The sequence below is a fragment of the Rhipicephalus sanguineus genome, chromosome 7, assembly GCF_013339695.2.
Source record: "Rhipicephalus sanguineus isolate Rsan-2018 chromosome 7, BIME_Rsan_1.4, whole genome shotgun sequence".
NCBI lineage: Eukaryota > Metazoa > Arthropoda > Arachnida > Ixodida > Ixodidae > Rhipicephalus > Rhipicephalus sanguineus.
In genome coordinates, this window is record NC_051182.1 from 138,052,876 (window position 1) to 138,073,105 (window position 20,230).

The following is a 20,230-nucleotide window of genomic DNA, read 5'->3' on the forward strand; positions in this document are numbered from 1 at the left end:
CACGGTCAGTTTTGATATCCACGTAACAACAAAATCTGGCAACAGGAATTCGCTAGTTACCACGATAAACGTCTACAAAAGGACCAGATTGCCGTATCAGAAACGGCTTTCGTCGACAATCTCACAATTGAGCTGGGTCAGTTATTGGAAAACGGCGCAAACAGATGCCCAAGTGACTAGCGCACCTTCGAGGTGCACATTCTGTGTCCTCGTGGGCGCCGTTTTTGTTGTTGTTGTTGTTGTTGTGTGGTTGCCCTGCAACGTCGTCAATGACACGTGTGATGTAATACAAGCTCACTTGGAAAATGCTGTTGTTGAACGCGGTTAAACCGAGGTTGTCGAGCGATAGCAGCGGCTGCTACGGAAGCATGCCGCGGTGGTGTCCTGCGTGTCGGCTCGGCTAGCAGCTGCACGCAGTCCACATTTCTCTCGTAGTGCCGGAGAGGAGATCACGTGATGGGACTTGAGGTCTCGAGGCGCGCGCGCACCTGCCGGCTCGCGGTTCTCGGCGACCGACGGAGAGGGGTGCGCGGAAGAGCAGAACGAACAAACACTGCGCATGTCCGTTTCTGTGGCGACACTCGTATACGAGGAGGAAGAGGAGGAAATTGACCTTGGCTTGGCGTAGAGGTCAAACGCATGCATCAGGGCGTGTACTTTGTCTGTACCAGGAGGAGTAGCGCTGTCGCTCTAAAAAAGAAAAAAAGAAAAGGAAACTACTATCTAAGTGGCATAAAAAGTGCTGCAGAAGCTCCCCCGGTGTTGTCCAGGTATGCATAGGCACTGTACCGCTTGCTACTTACCGCCGTCTTCTGCGCTACTGTTCTGTCCTGTTGTTCTGACGCTATGTGACATATCGGCAGGGTTTAGCAAGTGGAAAAATGCTTGCGTTTACTCCTTTGTGCCTTTAGTTGTTCCCGCTTGCTCTGTTGTCCGCAGTTGCGTTCACAGTTCTTACGTCACCACTCGTCAGTCGTGAGCTCCTTCAGACCCATCGAAGTGGAAAGTCGGGCAAGTATTGGTAAAAATTCGTGATAATGAAACAGCGCACAGAGGCGAGGGACTGTTGAAAACAGCGCCTGCCCTGCCTTCTCTTGAACCCGCCCCTCGTCTTCATGCGCCAATTTTCATCATAATTTCTAAGCGCGATGCATAAAATATAGTAACTAGTAATTATGTAGTGACGATCAAGTGAGGATATAATCATGCCTTCTGGCTCGTACGCTGAGTTTAGTACCATCGTGTGATATACATGCAGATACATATGACGCCTTCTCACCGAAACAACATAGTTGAGGCTAACAAACTGGGACCATAGCATACGCTTGGCGTTTTAATTCAATCAGTACAATCAGGGTAACTCATCACCCTATTCGCGCTTTGCTTTCTCTGCATTACAGATTTGCGACGACCCGAAGTCGGGGTACAGTCGGAACATCTATTACGCCGCTCTCAGTACGCGTCGCTGATCACTTATGACAATGCGGACGGTTTCGCCGTCACGTTTTGAGAACGCTATGTCGTTGCGTACGAAGGTAGTGGCGCGACGCATACCTCTGGTATCGCGCAGCGGGGCACGCTGTGAAATATAGGTACCCGTTTGCATGATAGGAACACTAACTAACTGCACGATTATCGTGGATGCTTAAGTTGTTATGTTGCTGATCCGAAAGTCCTAGGCTATAGAAGGTATTTGCGTGTCTACGCAAGGGGAGCCAGCGTAGCAGTCGCCGTGCCCGTGGTCGCGCACGCGGGTCAGCATCGTAGGACTACAACACGGTGCTTGGACGTGCGTGTTGTTCTCATTCTTTGCGCATGACATCAGACTGTCATATGCCGAATCGCTGAACGACCACGGCTATGGTGGCCTGAGTTAGGCACTCGCTGGCGCCGCCTGAATGGTCGAGCTCAGCGGATACCTCCTATACCCGTTCGGAGGGTTTGTAGAAGAAATCGCCAGAACCGTCTCAGTTACAAGAAAGCCGCACGGTCACTTATCCTATTCGAAGGCGAATGATGTCCCATTTTAGATTGCATTGGATTGGAATAACTTTATTAAAAAAGTCCGGAGGCGTGTCCCACGACGGGACAGTCAGGCCGAGACCTACCGCCGCATCGTGGGCCCTCTGGACCCAAGTTGTGACTGAATGTCCGGACTCCTCAGAGCGGAGCCCACTTGCTGGCCGATGCTGTATCAGTGCCACGTACCGAGGGCACTCCCAGAGCATGTGGTGTAAGGTGGCTAAACCGCCACATTTCGTACAGGATAAAGCTTGTGTAGAAATGCAGGGTTAGGATAGGTTTCAGTTTGCAGCAATCTCAGTGTCAAAGCCTGCGCCCTGTTTAACTTCCGAGCTGGAGACGGAAAGACTCTCCTACCCATAGCGAAATGTAGAGTAATTTCATTGTACGTGCTCGGTTGATCCCTATTTACCAATCCTCCAGGTTGACCCAGAAGTCCTCCATGGTCGCGGATAGTTAACCCTCGCGCCCTGGAGTGGGTCAGCTCATTGAGATTGATAATCCCTCATACCATGGAGCCCATATGAACAGGGAACCATGTAAGGGTATGAGTTGTAATTGACTTCTCAACGAGTATTGCTTTGCCCTCTTTGCACCACAGCACCAACAGTGAAAGCGCGAATGGCCCGCCCCTAGAATCACTATATATATTTTTGTGATTTTCATCTAGGAGAGCCATGGCGATGGTAAGCTGCTCGGCGCATTAGCAGTTTGGGCGTATACCGACACCGCATTCCCCCCTTTTGGTTAATTGCAACTACCGTAAACCTGCCCCTGTTGTCGTCATATTCTGCCGCGTCTACGAAACAGCCACCCCCATGGAGACCCTCAACGTCGCGGAGAAGGGCTAGATGCGAAGCAGCTTTTGCTCGGGGCCGTGTCCATCCTTCCATTGGCAACCGTCCGCTTTCTACCACCTAGCATAGCCATTGTAACGTATTGAGCGCGCGCTCGCGCCAAGGAGAGGTCTTCTTCCTCTGTTTTTCGACCGCCTTGGTGATGATACGTGCGGAGCACTTTAGGGACCCGGGCTGCCGTATGCTGTCCTAGCTGGGCGTAACGCAGGCAAAACCACGAATGGCATAGCCATCTGTAGCATATGGAGCGCGCGCTCGCGCCAACGAGAAGTCTTCGTCCTCTTGTTCTTCGAGCGTGAGTAGACTTATAAATAAGTACGTTAGCTTATACTTAGATTTTCAGATGCGAAGCAGCTTTTGCTCGGGGCCGTGTCCGTCCTTCACTGGGGACCGTCCGCTCATCTCCAACTAAAGGGAACCATATGTGCTGGCATGCGCTAGCGCGTTCGGGCCTGTTGTAAGGGGCTGGGTAAAACGCTGTGGCCTCTCCCCCTATTACACTCTCAGCAATTATGTGATGGCGTCCGAAAACGAGATTCTGCAGGCGCGCGATGAAACCGCGTGGCGTGCTCCAACAAGAGTTCGGGACGAGTAACAGCAGCAGCAACTACAGTGAATTCATGGTGTGCTCCACTTGCAAGGACGCGTAAACATCGGGCAAGGTGCCCGTGATGAACGGAACTTTATGTCGACCCATGCGCTGCATCCCCCACATGGTTCCCCTTTAGTGGAGAGGATGGTTGTAATTTTTTTTCTTCTCAGTCGATTCTATTGATCTCCCCGGAGAACTTCTCTACCTAACGTGAGTGTGTCACTGTCTCCAGGATCGGAGGCATTCCAAGGCGAAGGAAGCTACGTCCGTCTGTCAGCAAGCGTCATGACCTTGAGCACTTCCTCCTTTTTTTTTCTCTTTCATATGCCCGGCTTACTTTCAGTGTGATCGCGAGCGAGCGCGCGGGCACGTCGCGGCGGCCGCGGTATCTGTGCAGTTCACGATGCTCAAGAAAGCCAATGGCCGATGCTTTGTGTTTATGGCGCGGTGATTTGGGTTTACGATGATATTTTCTGAGAGAAGAGCCGGCGATTTCTAGCTGACTTTGGGAATCGATTGTAAATTCCAGGCCGCGCTATAATAGACAACCACCCGTTCGTAGCACGAGGCCTTGTGGCTTCGTTTTACAAACGGGTGGTTGTATATTTTCCCTTTCTTCACCCTTCAGCCACCTTGCGGTATTCCGCAGAACTCATTTGCATGCACTATATAGCAGGCACGTAGGCAAGGGACCCCCCCCCCCCCGATATTCGTTCAGCCTTTTATATTCCCGGGCAACTTTTTTCTTTTTGACATGAAAATACTTTCTTTCGAATAATTAGGCCTTGCCCCCCCCCCCCCCTCCCCCGAAAAAATATCCTGGCTACGTGCCTGCTATAATGTTTGGCTCACATGTTCTTAGGAGCCTCGACTACCGTGCCGCAGCGTTTTCTGACCATGCTGAAAAGGTGTTGGAGGGCCCCTTAAATAACAGCAGCCAGGTCAATCACGTGCGTTATAGACCAGTCTGATTAGAGAGCGCTTGATTGGTCGGGTGATAGAGATATATGGGTTTATTCGAGAGAGTTCTTAGTGGACATGTCTCGCTCAGCTCTGCGATGCCTGGAATCCCGGAGCGATCGCTACACCAGTGGGCCTGGCCGTGTACGACGTCAATTACGACCGAAGGTCTAGCAGGTGCGACCGTCGGTGGATCAACGGAACGTGGTTCCGGTTCCGTTTCCTGATGAGGCTTCGCGACTTCCTGGGTCAGGCTCAACCCTCGAGCGACTTCTTGCCGGATTGCAATCTGGTCACGTGATCTGCGTAGGGTCCCAAAGGGGAATAAACTAATGGACAGCATAAGCTACAGCGTGTATAATAAATCGAAAAAGAATCACCCGTCTGCCACGATTGTTTGTCTGGTTGTTTTGCAGTGAAGCTGTCCTTGTCTACCCTAATAATAATAATAACATCTCGGGTTTAACGTCTCAGAACCACGATATGATTATGAGCGACGCCGTAGTGGAGGGCTCCGGAAATTTCGACCACCTGGGATTCTTTAACGTGTGCCTAAATATAAGTTCACGGGCCTCAAACATTATAGCGTCCATCGAAAATGCAGCCGTCCTTGTCTACCCTGTGCCGTTATTGTGTAGTAGTAGTAGTAGTAGTAGTAGTAGTAGTAGTAGTAGTAGTAGTAGTAGTAGTAGTAGTAGTAGTAGTAGTAGTAGTAGTAGTAGTAGTAGTCGTTTACATTACGCAGGTCACGTGACCAGATGGGGTGAGGAAGTGAATGAAGACAACGGAAATGATCATGAGGCTGCTAAGTGATGATGATGATGGTGATTATGCAGGTAATCGCTCTAGCCAATCACAAACACACTAGGGAGCTATACAGCTGCGCTGTCTTTCGGTTTTCACGGCGTAGAGCTCGCTGAATCTTTTTATCTCATTAGTAAGGTTATGCCAAAAGGGACACTGGACGGAAGAACGATTTCTCTACCCTTTTCCCATGACCATACTTTTGTAAAAAGACTGCTCCATTATGCGTTTCATGTATCTCAGCGGTCATATACCAGTTTCGCAGCGTAAACTGTTATGAGTTGGCAACAGCAGCCGATATGGGCGGCGTAGTTCTCCGCTACCGCCGACGGTGTCCGTCGCAGCAATTGCAATAGTGTGAGTCGACCAAGGCACTGTGCGTGGCGGCCGAGTATTCTACCACATAGCCAAGCCGGCGCTTGAAATGTTTTCGGAAAAGGACCCAGGGGTCATGTCGGGCGAGGAATCACGTTAACACGTATAATATTGCATGGCAGAATGAAATTGCATTGGGCGTCACACAATGTAAATAGCGCATTGAGTGCACGGTTTAAAGGTTCCCATCCGTTACAAAGGGCTTAGCCGTAATTCTTCGGCGTCATCAGCCACAGTAACAGCAAAGCATTGCGCGAATTACCTCGCTACTTCGAAAAACGATGGAATATAGTGCAGTGGTTACTCCCTAGCTATTTCGTGCATCATGACCTCGCAGGTGTACTTGCAGCGATCGCCCCAAGTGAGTACAACGGGGTCTAAAAAGATCGCTCCTCGAGCTGACGCTGTGGCTGTGCTGCGTGTTCCGCGCAGGCCAAGCGTTTCTTGTGGTTGGTCGATTGGTTGAAAAACTTTATTTGGGTCCTGCAAGGCGCGCGTGGTGTGATGAGAATAAAACAGGGAAATGAGAATCTCTGGGTTCATAACCCGCTGCCCTTGAGGCCGCTCGTTGAGCGGCGCGCCAGCCTCCTCGCACTCCTCCGCGCCCTAAACGCTGAGGCTGACGCCATTCAAAACACGGAACTGAACATTAAGGTCCCCTACTTTTTAACTGCAGAGCAGTTTAAGGGTCCCACGTTTGATGCACATAACGTAAGCAGGCTGCACGTTTGAAATGTCAGTTCTTGCTTGCACGTGAATGCTATAGCGTTGCCGAAGGGCTAATTCGTCTGTCTGAGCGAAAGAAGCGACAGCGAAACGTCAGCGCCGGGAGTTGGACGCACCGTGCTCGGAGCAGCAAACAGTAAAAAACAAAACAGTATAACAGAAAACAAACAGTCGCGAAACAAATCAGATAAGCACAAGAAAAGAACGGAAAGGAATAGAAAATATCACACAATCACGCGAACATTACAAGAAAGAGAACAACAAGGCAGATAAACAGAACATAAACGCAAGGGAAACCACGCGAATCAATCTTCCGTAGTTTGTACAACTTCTTGGCTCTGTCAAGCCCTTTGGTAAAATGGTGAAGAAGAAGAAGAAAACTTCAGCATCACTCTTGATCTTGTTATTCAGCCCCGCCACGGTGGTCTAGTGGTTATGGCGCTCGGCTGCTGACCCGAAGGTCGCGGGATCGAATCCCGGCCGCGGCGGCTGCATTTTCGATGGAGGCGAAAATGTTTGAGGCCCGTGTACTTAGATTTAGGTGCACGTTAAAGAACCCCAGGTGGTCGAACTTTCCGGAGCCCTCCACTACGGCGTCTCTCATAATCATAGCGTGGTTTTGGGGCGTTAAACCCCAGATAATATTATCTTGTTATTCAGTCTTTTTTTTTAATGTTGAATTCGTCCAGCTGAAGCAAGAAAATGGCATAAAACGCAAATTGCCTGCTTGCTTCCCCCGTCTTCCACAATACCATGATCTCGTTCAAACTTACACTCCTCCCCCCATGACAGAAATCCTGGGCTCGCAACGGAGCTAAGCTGTGTTCAAAGGTCACCTTTTTGCGCAGTCGTGCACCCAAGAAAGACTCGGCTCTGCAGCACACAGAGAATGGCGAGCTTGAATAACTCACAGGATCCCTTATGCAATCGCCTAAGACGACCCGAAGTCGAAAGTCATCTTTTTCTTTCAAATGGATGCATTGATCCCTCGGCGTCCACTCCGAAAGCTTTCTGCACCTCACCTATAGTTTTTGCACCGCCTCCGTGATCCGCCCATCTTTGACCAAGCGAGAATGTCATGTGATGGCGCCACATGACGATCACGTGTCATCGTGTGACGTCATGACGTCATATGGTTGCGCCATACCGTGAGTATTTTCTTGTAAATACTCGTGTTTACGCCGATGCACACGGAACGCCGATGCTCAATTTTCGCGTTTGATGAAGCATTTAAGGATTTAGCCTTAATAACCGAGGTTGCACAACCAATAAAGCCTTTATTGCTCATGGCTCAGTCCTGTTCAGCTAAACGTGTTGTCCAGTGTGCCGACGGTGAAGCGTTTTACATCATCGAAACTCAAGTATCGCCTCAGCAGGCGCCAGCAGTCGTTCCCCAGGTCCTGCAGTTGCGTGCCGCAGTCGTCGACAGGTGGCACGCACGTCACGCGTTCCTTTACGACGCCGGTCAGTCGCATGAAGTCGTGCAGCCCATCGACGCTTCTGAGCCGACTTCGGACCATCCTAGCCACTTCGCATGCGCCGATGCCCTCCTTCTCTGCGAGCTCTCTCACCAACGCAGGATTCCGTGAGACTTTCTCTAATGCGTTCGCCGTGTACCTATTTTCGATGATGGAGGTGAAACAAATAACAGTTGGTTAGAAGGAAGACGCAGCGTAAGTATAAACTGAAAGCTGATAAACGAAAAAAATCGGCAGACCCCACGCTTTGTGGGAATCGGTTTCATGCGAAGCAGTCAGCGAGTACTTCTATGCTGTATTTTATGGCTTTGAGCCAAGCGTTACGAGGTGGATCGACGTGTTTTTGTAAGTGTGATAGCTGTGTGCACATCGTGGGCTTACCAGGCACGTCGACAACGCTGGCGTTTAAAGGGTAACTTATGGTGCGACGTACTGTAAGATCTCACGTTAGAGTACATACGTCAGTATTATCGAAACTAAGTGCACTTAATGTACAATCATGTGAATATCACACGTAACTTTCGTTAATGTATTCCACCGGGTTTGAGCAATGCTTCAATATAGCTTGCTGAATCATAGGAATACAAATGTAATATTTATGAGACTGCTATAAAAGTGGGGCCAACACTTAAACCGCAGACATTGATCTGATATGACGCCTCTATCGTAGGTGTACATATGTAGTGTTTATCGCTTTCTTGTAAAATTAGATAGCCAGCACAACAAACGCAATTGACGTTGCATCGACATGTGGCAGCTTCAGTGATAGTGTGAACAGACAATAACCCTGAATCATTTCTCTTGTAATTGGTTTGGACCGTACCTATAGCGTATGCAATGCGGTCCTGTGCGAAGGGTTGACTGCCAAATAGCTCGTTCTAACTTCTGGCCTGACTGCCGGCATGTATCGTTTCGTTCTCGCAACGATGCCCGGATGATCCCGTTTGGGCTCCCGGATGTCTCGATTTAAGTGCCCGGATAACGACACTAGGTTTTCGCTCAAGGTCACTTGAAGGCCATCGACAAAGGGAGCTAAAAGCACTTAATGCTTAAAAAAGAAAAACAAAAAGCCGAGACCTACCAATCAAGAGGAGTATTCTGGTTGAAGGCAGATGCGCGCTCCACGATGCCACAGTTCCTTCGCGTAGTGTCCCAGATTGTGAAAAAGGGGCGCGTTGCATCGGTACCCAATTTCGCGCCCTTCAGAAAGACTTGCAGGAGATTGTAGTTGTCGCCGACAACCTCCGACAAGTGTAAAACAAAGCCAGTTGGGTCCCAATCTCCTCTGCACTGTACATAGGTCACTCGACTGATGTACCTGCTGAGCCCAACTGTGCGAGCAAGGCGGTCAATGTTCCTGAGATTTTCGCTCGTGGAAATCATGAGATGTGCGATGCTGGTGTTGGCCAAGATCGATTCGAAGAGCAGCGTCCAGCATGAAGGGGGCGCGGCGTCGGCTGCATTTGCCGCTAACAGGCGCAGTTCTCGTAGCGCAGTTGTTGCCCGGATGTACTGGGCGAAAGTAGAGAACAGAGGTTCATCAGACTCGAATAGATCTAGCGAAAGAGAAGTGAAGTGATGCAACGAAGGCAGCCGTTGTAAAGCGGCAACTTTCAGACTCGCCGCTCCGTAAATCGCGATTTCCGAAAAGGCCCCTATGTGCATGTCGTCGGGCAATCCTGATTTGTTTGGGAAACCACCGAAGCAAACACGTTCCCATGATCTTGTCCGGGTCAACGCTTCAAGGACAGGCCTAATTGTGTCGTAATCCGCAGTTCCGTGATTTGAGACTTCCAGCTTCTTGAGATGTTTGTTGTGTGGTAGGAACGCGAAGAAAGCTATCCAGTTGTTCGGGTGCCACAAGGAGTACGAAAGCGTGAGCTCTTCCAACGTCTCGTTCTGTGCCAGGGCTTCCCCGCAGCGTGTCAGTGTTGCCTCGGATATATCGACATACTCGTCCCGTAACCCGCCGAGAGTGAGTTTTTTTATGGAGGCACATTCCGCGAGGATCCTCGTCAAGAAACGCGCGGTTACTTCGCCGCCGCAGAGTCTACCGATAATAAGCGTGGACAGAGTAGAGTTACGAACAAGGGCCTCGTCGAGTGACAGTGCTTCACGATCCGTTTCTTCGCCGAAAAGGTTCAGATTTGTGATCAATCGGTTACTCCTCACGTATTCCCCGAGGGTACCTGGCGGCTCGGTGGTACTCCAGTTCGCCCACAGCTCAAGCGACTTCAGTGTCGAGTTCGCGGCTAGTGCGTCGACAAATGTTCTCGGTGGTTGGCCGTGATCGAAGCACGCTTGGAAAACCAGGGAGGTAAGGCAGGTCGTAGTTCTTAGGAGCGCAGATATGGCGGCCACAACAGCGTCTGTGCTCGGAGACATAAAGCATTCGAGCTCTTCCAGGTATTTCAGCCTCGGAAAGAGTGTCGCGAAAGGCGTCTGCACGGTGCGTTCGAGGGGAAAATGCACTTTCAACTTCCTCAGGCGGGAGTCCTCGGGCACTTCTTCCAAGACGAGTTGGCTGTGCATCTTTACCAGTTCGTACATGAGTTCGAGGCCGGTGATGCAGACGTGGGTTCTGAGAAGCCAGCGAAGGAATGCATTTGCCCTGTCCGCATGTTCGCCGGGAACAGGCATCATATCGGCTTCAAAAGGCGGATAGGTCGCCAAGGTCAAGGAGCCTCCGCGTTGTTCCCGTAGCTCAATGCCGATGTCGAAGAGCAGCTCGTTGCAGATGGGAAGACAATCGTTAAGGGGACAGACTTGATCGTTCTGCGTTGCTGTTGTAACACCAGCTGTGCATGGTAGTCGTAAACATTCCGCGCCTCTGCCAACAAAAACGGTCGCGATGTCAACCCTCCCTGTGAAGGCAGCAAGCGACGGATGCTCTCTTGCCGCAGAGAGGTTTTCCATCGTGTTTCTGTGGAGGTTCGCTCGAGTCAGCTGAGATTCAGCCTGCGCAAAAAGGATGAATACTGTACTCAATGCCTGCTCAGGTTTCCCATGTACGCAAATGGGATCAGGAATATTTAAGTGTGGCAAAGGCATACTCAGCAAAAAAATTAAAGGATAATCTCCCCAGTAAGGAGTGTGACAAAAAATGCGTAATAAAGAAATTGAACGGCGATATCTCTACTCAGGAGTGTGATGCAGTGCTCAAGCGCTGTTTGAAGTCGCTCATTTGACCAAGATATGGCAAGTTAGGTAACATTATCCAATACTTAGTCGACATTAGCCAACAGCGTTCGATATGAGCCATCGTGTAGCGAACTTTAGACAACACTAACCGACACTAAGATTAATTAAGCCATCATTAGTCGATGTTAGCCTTTGTTTAGCAAGCATTACTCCACATGAAACAACAGTGACAGTAGTCATCGCTTACGCAACGGAAGCAAATAGCCATCATTAACCACCAAACAGGCACCACTACTCAGCATATGCGTTCCTTTAACCAACAATATTCGATATTATCCGTAATATAGTAAAAACAACGAATATAAACCAAATATCTAACCACTGCTGTCAGTATACGCGTAAGTAGGGAAGTCTGAACAGAGGTCTTGCGTAAAATTGTAGTGGGTTGCTCTCTCTCTGCGCCCATTGTTTTATTCAAGTTTTACAGCCCAGCTCCCAGGCACCCTCATTACCGTTCCTACACCGATGTCGTTGTGAGAATCAACAGATATATTAGGTATTTCTCTGTGCTTTGAGAGTGTAAGTGGCCCCCTTTTCATTAGGTTCTAAATAACTATCCACGCTGTGGTATTATTTTGCATATGATATTATTCCACAAGCGTGGAAGATGATCGTACCTTTTATTTTGCTCATCCAAATAGGAAACTTGCCGCAACGAGACGTTCGTTCCCGATTTCATATTATATATAACTAACCAGAGGTAATGCCTCGATCGCTGAACGTGACGTAGCACGTGAGTCCAATCAAACAACAAAACGTACTTGCTCACTAGTGAAGGGACGCCGAGGACGTCGTCGTCGAAGCGCTGCCGTGGCGGATCGCGTGATGGAACCCTGTCGCCAAATCGGAATGTTGATGACGATGACGATGCGGCTTTCAAATGTAGGCATGGGCGTGGTGCAAGTCCAATTCACATGAATCTTTGGAGGGAAAAACTGTCCAAAAAACAAAGGGGATGTGAGACTGAAGTCGACTATGCGACTGATGCCCTTGTCACAGGGGCACCAGCGAACTCCGTTAAATCTCTATAGAAGTAAAACTGCATTAAAGAGTTCGACGGAGACGAAGTTGTGTTGTTGTTGTTGTCCTCTAACCGTGGCTCATACCCAATGATGATGATGATGGTAATGATGACCTCTTCCTGATGGCGCTCGTCCACAGAGGGGGATGGGCCAAGAACTGGGCGGCAGGATACTTAAGGTAAAGACCTATGAAACTAAACAAATCTGGATATTTAGATTAAAAATTAAACATCGAATAAATGCAATTGCCGAATGAGCAAGCGGTCAGACTATCGTTTGTGAAAAATGATGACGCATTTCATATCAAGATTATGAACATAGAAAAATAGACTAACACGGTAATCTTTTTGTTTCAGTTATGTAACCGAACACAGCAGAGCAGACATACCTGTGGCTATAACCTACTCGAAGTGCCGCCAAATGATAAAATTACTGGAACATTTATTGCTAATCCTAACTTCTGAAATGCAGCTACAAGGTATCTTTTTCTCTGATTAGAATAGAGGCGATAAAATAAAAAGAAATGCTCTATTGTTTCGATTTCGTTGCAAAACATGCATAACGAGGACGCCTTCAGTCCAGCTTTATGTAGGTAATAATTCAATTGCGGAATTCTACATCGTAATCTGGCGAGATAAACACCACCGTTTATTCCAGCAATATTTTAGATGTGCGAAGTCTTTAAACTTATCCAACGAGAATTTGCCTATTTCGCTTTGCAAACAAGCATTTTTGAATCTTAATGCTGTCGCGTAAGCAGTATCTGGTAAAATTGAAGGGGATTGGCCGAGTAGCGAATTTTCTTTTTTTTTCTGTAGGGTAAGCTTCCCAGGTGCTATAGTTGACATATAGATTTCAATTGCCAGTTATCAGTAAAGCAATATTTATAGCCGGCAGTATTTAGCGAGATACTGTTTTAGTCTCAATGATGAATTCCTCAATGGAGAAGAAAACATCCCTGTGGTTGCATCCCAGAGTAGTGGCCCCTAAAGAAAGAAAAACACTCACAGGGTTCCTCATGCATTCACCTAAGATGACTCGAAAGCGAAAGTCATCTTCTTGCTATTCTCATTCGATGTGTTTATCCTTCGCCGACACCCAACAAGAGCTTTCCGCACCTAACCTGATTTTGCACCACCTCCAGGATCGGAGGCACATCAACTGGTTCTGCACTGCCTCCGTGATAAGCTCACGTTTGACCAAGTGATGATACCATATGTGAGGACGTTAGCATGGGACGTCACGTGATGTGATGCCACAGTGACATCGGGATGACGTCGTAAATTCTGGCGATCTGTGACGCCATTGTGACGTCATATGGTGACGTCACCACGTGATGATGGTTTTTTGCATTGCTCGCGTAGACGCCACCGACGGGAGACATCGGACGCCGGTCAATTTTCGCGTTCGATGAGGCACCTAAGGCTTTCGCCTTAATAGCCTGTTGCGGGCACGTCTCATGGCACTTTTACGACCTTTGGACAGAAGCCGCGAGCCGCCCGTTAAACGCAGCTGTGACTGCGTCCGCATGCAAGATCTCCCGTCTAATCACGCTGAAAGCATTCTAAATCGTATGTACGATTGTAAAAAGAGCAATTTGTACAAAGAGAAACAAAAAGAATTGTTTCGCCCTTTTATGACAAAACTTGTACCTGCATGTGCCGGCACGTTGGCAGTGATGTTGACGGTGTTGCTGGCACCAACAAAGGGGCACTAACACAGGACCTCGCGGCTGAGGTGATCTGCGGGCTCGATTCCCGCGAGCATACGTACGCCATCTACGAAATCTCAACAGCGAATATAGCTTGGAAGGTAAGTTATGTGAATTCGGAAGTTTGCGTGCGCGATCCAGCGCTATACGCCGCATCGTGCGACATTGACATCATATAAGGCGACCTGAAGTTGACCCCCAGCATCCGAGCCGTCACCACTGCGACCGAGCTCTGAGCTGCCGCAGCTACTAATGATGACGTCACAGTCGGCATTGCCCTTTTGCAGCGCTTGTGGCAGTGACCGCTCGCTAGTCCATGGGGGCGGGAAAACGTGTGGAAAGTGCTGAAGCCTAAAGAAAGTATTTGCCAGCAGACGACAGTGATAACGACGATGACGTGGACATCATCGGACAGCACGCGCGGCACGCGAGAGAACGTGTGCAGACGATGCGGGCAGCGCGGAATAGCAGCACTGTGGCCTCCGCGATCAGCTCCGGCAACGCAGAAACGATGCATTGCGGGAGCTGATCGTGGAGGCCAAGGCGTCACAGTTCTGTGCGCCGTTTCGGACGCTAGTTGCGCAAGGCGGCTTGTCGCTCGTAGATCGCTCAAATCGGAACTGAAACTGGTCGGTTATAAACAGAGTGTAATTAATTACCTGTAGCACACTACAGTAAGCGATATGCCATGTATAACTAAGGCCCATAGCAACGTACTGCCGCACACAAAAAAAAAAAAGAAAAAGAAAGGCCGGACTTAAATATTTGTGTCAGTACTCTTTCAAAAGTAATTATTAAAGCAATTTACACATCAGATTTTATTTCTTATTTTATTCATACTTACTGTTATATAGCGTGATGGCCTGATATAAACACAATTTACTCTTACTAAATTAGACTGCCTTTGAAACGTATTGTTATTAATGCCCTTCGGGGGAAATGGGGGGCGCACACGGCGCTGCAGAAAAGTGCGCTCGTAAAGTTAGTCTGCTGTGTTACGCCCACAAAAAAGATGTCGGGATTTTATTTCTACGCGTGTTCCCCGTACTCTGATGTACTGAATTTGGCGCTTGCTGAGGTCAGTGCTTCCGAGGTGCGTTACAACTGTTTGAAGGCATCCGTTAGAAAGTGAAGCGAGTTTAAAAACGAGCAAGCGTCGGCTTGTGTGGTTCTTTGTGCGACTACGGTGACCAAAGGGATGACGTTTTCTGCCTCGAAAGAGTAAACAGATCCATCATTACGCGAGACAACGACGTTCTACGCAAGTAAGCAAATATTTCTGTACGTATTGACTGATTGATGTAAATGTATTGATTGATTGCCTTGTCACTCTCGACTAAAAGCTTTAGAATACGCAATTGCCGGAGCGGTAAGCAAAAGCATGCAACCCGAGATAGGTTACGGCGAGGGCAAGGTCCGCGCGCATGCATCTTTCGTGTGTCACTGACGAAACGCATGATATGATGTTATTTAACTTCTTTGGAACACATATTTCTGCAATCTAAATTGCAGGAACATGTGTTTCATGTTCTGAAACAAAACATAGTCCTGAAACAGAATGTATAAACAAGGATATATATTGACCTTAGCCCTTTTTTAGATCGTTTCAACCCAGCTGCCAATCAGGAGACAAACCTGGAACAAATGTGTAAACCGGGGCTCTACTTCTGCAAATTACATTCGACATTTCATTCGTGCACGTAGATTGCGTATGGTGATTGTGTTGTGGGTAACATCTTTACAGGTAAGCAATCACGAAACCACCGCGACCGGTGGAAAGAAATGGTGCTAAGCACCTGTCACGGGCCCCTGTCCCGGGCCCCTGTCACTAGCAGCCTTCAATAGGTCTATTATTCTTCATTCCGACAAATACGAAATACGTTACCCGAGCGTTTCCCCATATAATGTAAACTGAGTGACATAAAGAGTCGACGACAAAGCTAGGTCCATAATGCCTACGTTGAAGTCGCCGACTAGTATAAAGGGTTTGTGCTTGCAGGTGTTTTATGTTCACATTTATCATTGATGTTCGTCTATTGTAAGCCTTTTTTATTCGCATACACACATATATGTAATGTAAATTGAGTGACATAAAGTGACATAAAGAGTCGACGACGAAGCTAGTTCCTGAGGTATATAATGTCTACGTTGAAGTCACCGGCTAGTATAAAGGGTTTGTGCTTGTAGGAGTTTTATATTGTTCCGTCACAATTATGATTGATGTTATTCTATTGTAAACCTTTGTCTTATTCACATACACACATATGTTTAGACTATAGCAACGGTTTTCTATATACCGTGACAGCCGACAGTGAGAGTCGACGACAATGCTAGGTTCTGAGGTCCATAAAGTGTACGTTGAAGTCGCCGACTAGTATAAAGGGTTTGTGTTTTTAGGTGTTTTCTATTGTTTCGTCACAATTATGATTGATACTAGTCTATTGTTAAACCTGACGCTTCGGTTTTACACGGTGCTGTGCCGTGAGCACGGGCAACGAACAACGGACAAGCCTTGACCCTACGCCGCTTCGCCCCTAAAATTAATGCACGATGGGAAGCCAATTTGGAGCTGGAGTCTGAAAAGTTAGTTCGGCAATGGCGTCTATATATATAGCGTTACCATATTTTCTGATGTGACGCCGACCGCCCAGGTTCTCGCGGGCTGAAAAAACAAGAACAGTGGAAACACTGGGGACGCACTTCAAAAGCCAGCAAGACCTCCCTATCGTACGTTCCTCAAATGGGCTGGCTTGACGATGAGTAGAGGCTCTGGTAATCGGCGATTCCACGATCAGGCGTTACTCAGTTCAAATACGAACCCGAATATTCGGGCCCCCGTAGTTTTTCCGAATTTACGAAAAAAAGCGTTAAAGGGGTGTACACCCCAAAAACTTTCGTTGATTTCTGAAACGCCCGTCTAGAGGTAGAAGACCTCTGTGTGACGACATAATTGAGTAATCATGTGACATATGCAATGTGGTTTTGCTCCTTTAATGCAAACGCTAGGCTAATTTTAAGACCGAGAAGAGTATTGATGAGTTGATCTCTGATGAAATTCGCTTTGATGTTGAGGCTTGGTAAGAAATCTTGTAACACAAAGGCACACGCCGAGCACTACCTGTCGCCAAAAATTACCAGGGCTATCAAGCTCTTAGGGCGTGGGAGGAAAAAAAGCTGCTTTTTCTTCGCTACAAGCTAACGTTTTATCCTCCCACTGGTAAAATGGCTGATTCGTGGGTTCACTTTCCAGGCACAACTTCCGCCCCAGCATTTTTTGTTTAATCCTCCTTGCGTCGGACTCATTGAACACGTGAGACTCCGCTTTGCGGCACCAGCACCATCGAAAGCCTCAGCTGCGTGTTCTGGCAGCGTACAGCTATGTCTTCCTTGATATCGGTGTCCAAGAAATCAGGCCATGAGCGTCCTCCTGGACACGAAAAAGTGGAGCTGGAAAACCATTTTTTCAGCCCTTCGCAGTGTGCGCTGAAATGTTTTCGTACGACACGCAGTCGCAGTCATCATATCCGCAGTACACATCTCAAACGTCACGGCTTTTGCAACTCTCTTTTGACGTTTTCGGTAGTGGTAATTGCGATAAGTCTACAAAAGCCATCATTTCTGGACTTGATGTACATATACATTAGTTTTAGGTCGTTTTTTCTTTTCATTATTCGCCTGAGTGTTCCTTGCAAGCACGGAAAGCTTATGTCAGTTTCGTGTCAGGTGACCGTCCGGATGTGGTGTCTACGCTGCTTTAAATTCTGCAATTTTTCGCGGAATCGCGGAAAGCTAGAGCGTCTAATCATTGGTTGTGCGAATATGCCCAAAGCTTCTTCATTTAGAAGGGGGTAGATGTACGAGTAATTGAAGGCCCTGTGTCTCAGCATAACTTTAATTATTGCGTTCAGATATGCTGGTCAAGTTTCGTTGGCTCGATGTACTTTTTGGTTCTGATGCTCAGCTGGACGTGGAGTGGCGATGGTGGAGCACTTAACGTCGTCGAAGCTCAGGTATCGCCTCACCAGGCGCCAGCAGTCGTCTTCTAGGTCCTGCAGTTGCATGCCGCAGCCGTCGACAGGTGGCGCACACGTCACGCATTCCTTGACGACGCCGGTGAGTCGCATGAAGTCGTGCAGCCCTTCGACGCTACTCAGACGACTTCGGATCATGCCGGCCACTTGGCGTGCTGGGATGCCCTCCTTGTCGGCGAGCTCTCTCACTAGGGCTGGATTTCGCGAGACCCTCTCCAACGCGGTAGCGGTGTACCTGTTTGCGACGACATGAGTGATACGAGTAAGAATTAGTTGCAGAGAGCACGTACTATCAATGTAATTGAAACCTGTACAAGCAAAAAAAGAAAGACCGATATAGCAAACATTTTGTAAAGCTGCAGGGAAGTACTATGTTTTACCTTCTTTTAAGCCTGATGCGGATACCAATCGAGAATTCCGAGGAGAAATTTGGGCGCCGTTAAAATTTCATAGGTGCTGCTGAAGAGTCGCTTGTGGCTGGATGACCCGCTGCTAAATATCCAGTCAGATTACCCTACGAGGAATAGATTACTTATTATGGAGGCAGTAAGTAACGAGATAAATTCCCTGCCTCTCCCCCCAATCTCCGAAAGCTCTCTGTAGCTAACTGGGTTTTGCACATCTATAGGGACAGAGACATTGCAGGCTTTATGCACCTCGCTTGGTACTCCCATTGCCTCCGTGATTCGCCACGTTTGAGCAAGCAAGTGATGACGTCATCATGTGACGTCAAATTATGTGGCGTCATTGTCATGGCATGATGACGTCAAAAGTTTGATGATTTATGACGTCATAATGACGTCAAATCATGACAATATCGCGTGGAGATTTTTTGCGTCATTCTTGCTGAGGCCACCGATGCCGACTGTCAGTTCTCGCGTTTCGTGAGGCATCTAAGGCTTTCGGCTTAATGGTTGTTGCAGTCAGTAGCTTCGAGGCACGCGTCCCCAAACAATGCGACGAACTTGAATTCGTATTGCAGTTCAGGTTTTCCCGAAGGACTTAAGATGTTTACGCTACGCTGTTTGAGAGAAACAACAATACTGTTACGCTTACCTCTTATTCTGGAGGAAACTCTACGGCTTCAACTATCGCACACGAAGGCATACATAGCACAAAGAAAGAAAGAAAGAAAGAAGAAAAGAAAGAAAGAAAGAAAGAAAGAAAGAAAGAAAGAAAGAAAGAAAGAAAGAAAGAAAGAAAGAAAGAAAGAAAGAAAGAAAGAAAGAAAGAAAGAAAGAAAGAAAGAAAGAAAGAAAGAAAGAAAGAAAGAAAGAAAGAAAGAAAGAAGTCTTTGTTTCATTGTTCGCGCTAATGTGTATTCCTTCAACGTCAAACAACTCGCCCACCAGCAAGCCTTACTTATCAAACATATTATACCAAATATTGATCAGTTGCATATATAGAATATCATTTGCCATACTGAGTGAAATTGTCGCCAATTATTAAACTTAAATTTTCTATCTCTGGGATGTGTTAGCGAATATGCTTTGGATATAGTAGTACTACCACGTAATTTCGCTGTGGCTGAACAAACCAGGGACAACAGTTTCCTTCCATTGTGTGGCTTCAGGCTGACACTTATTGCTGACGCCGCCGTGAAGTCCCCCAAGCCTTTCAATCACTGATTTCTTTGGACAACAGTACAGCGCTACACAAATATGGTATTGAACCTCCTTCACTACGAGACGTCCCACCTCTGGAAATTTGTTTGGCTGGCAGATTCCGTCCGGTATTAAAATCGTAGTTAAGTCGTCCGTAAGCCTTTCAGTGGCCTTTACCACAGCATTACAAATTTTCACGGTGAGGTCGTGTGATAAAACGGCACTTCGCTCACTAACAAAGCAAAAACAATTATCGTCGCATGTAAATCATGCTTGCTGTACATGAAATGCATGCCGTGATTGTCATGTTACCATTCGTCATTTATGTTCACCATACAGTCACGTCACGCAATACCAATTTTGCTGTATATGTCAAGCTAGAGAAATGGCCGCCAGTGCATCATGAGCGTCGCATGTAAATTATGCTGTACATGAAATGCATGTCGTGATTGTCATGTTACCATTCGTCAGTTATGTGCGTCATACAGTCACGTTGTGCCACACCAATTTTGGTATATATCCCCATAACGAAACGGCCAGGAGAGCACAAAGTCGTAGGTGGCTAGACAGACAGACAGACAGACAGACAGACAGACAGACAGACAGACAGACAGACAGACAGACAGACAGACAGACAGACAGACAGACAGACAGACAGACAGACAGACAGACAGACAGACAGACAGACAGACAGACATCGATAGATAGCTAGATAGATAGATAGATAGATAGATAGATAGATAGATAGATAGATAGATAGATAGATAGGATAGATAGATAGATAGATAGATAGATAGATAGATAGATAGATAGATAGATAGATAGATAGATAGATAGATAGATAGAT